Source organism: Propithecus coquereli, unplaced genomic scaffold, assembly GCF_000956105.1.
Source record: "Propithecus coquereli isolate 6110/MARCELLA unplaced genomic scaffold, Pcoq_1.0 Scaffold130, whole genome shotgun sequence".
In the NCBI taxonomy this organism is placed as follows: domain Eukaryota; kingdom Metazoa; phylum Chordata; class Mammalia; order Primates; family Indriidae; genus Propithecus; species Propithecus coquereli.
The window spans coordinates 2,071,825-2,073,153 of record NW_012137192.1 but is presented as its reverse complement, the minus strand read 5'-3'; the positions used below and the strand labels follow the sequence as shown (position 1 = coordinate 2,073,153).

General features: G+C 35.3%; 1 protein-coding gene across 1 annotated transcript in view; it reads right to left on the bottom strand.

The window, feature by feature from the left end:
• Positions 1-1,329, bottom strand: part of SLC44A1 (solute carrier family 44 (choline transporter), member 1) — a 201,468-nt gene that overhangs the window by 45,602 nt on the left and 154,537 nt on the right. The window lies entirely within an intron of this gene.

The following is a 1,329-nucleotide window of genomic DNA, read 5'->3' as shown; positions in this document are numbered from 1 at the left end:
AAAAAAATCAAACCATGATATAAAAGACATCAAATCTTAAAAAAATAAATAAAAACTTAAAAATCACAACCTATGCTTCAAAGCCTCCACACCCACCTATTTCCTCCTTAGAACATAATGGCTGAGTCATTTTTAATCATTTCAATTCAACATTTATTTAGCACCTATCACATATAAGATACAGTGAGGTATATAAGATCGGCAAGGAACTAACAACCTAGGAGAAGAAAAAATGCTAAACATAAAAAAGGTTAAAATCTGAATATGGTATTGATACTAAGTGTTATGAGAGTAGGGAACAGAGACAACACTGTCTGGGAGATGAGAGGAATCGGGAACGGTTTTGAGGAAGAGGTGGCATTTGAGCTAAACTATGTTGAAATACGTGTTATTTCTATAGTTGAGGATAGGGAAGAAGGTGTGTGAGTCAACAGAGAGGAAGAACAGCACAGGATACTTTCAGTAACCAGTGATTAGATGAATTTTGCCAGAGTATGTGGAGTGCACGAGTGGGAGACAGGGGAGAGGACTGAATTCTGTCTTGTAAAGACTTTGAAGAAAACATTCACAACTTTGGATTGGGTGCTCTACTATGTGCAGAACTGAGGTCTGGAATATACCCATAGAGAGTCCAGAAAGCATTTTCCCCTTACCTTTCCTTTGAGCTGACTGTGAATATACATAAGGATCATTCGTGGAATTTTGACTAATGTAATAATGAAAGATCCTTTTGCCACTGTACCAAGGTGGTAACGAATAAGGCGATTCACTGATGCCAAAATAGGCGTAAATGGCAAATTCCTTTTATCCCTATTTTAAAAATGACCAAAAAGACAATTAAAACAAAGCCTACACCAGGATGAAAACACAGGTATGGTTAGAGAACAATGCAGTGAAAAACTCAGTGCATTATTTGCATTATAACTACATGACAATATGGCAAAGTGATATATAAATAATATAAATGCTACAGATGCACCATATAAAATGTTTCATTTCTCTATGGTAGTTTCATGGGGTTCAGATGCTCTAATATGTTAAGTTAAATAAAATTGCACTTTGAAACCTCTTATTATAAGTGAATACTTATAGAGTTAATCGTATAATCAGAAAATGGAATTTAAAAAGATGTCAATCTAGACCTGGTACCTCATTATAGCAGTAATAGACAAGTATGAGGCCCATAGCTTTAATACTCAGCTCTGAAGTCAGCAAAGGAGACACACACTTGTTCTGAACCAAACAAATTAAAAAGGCTTATTGTCCTTTGACGGACTTTCATGTAAAGCAAAAGTACATGGCGCTACTACAAGATTTATTTCTGCTAAA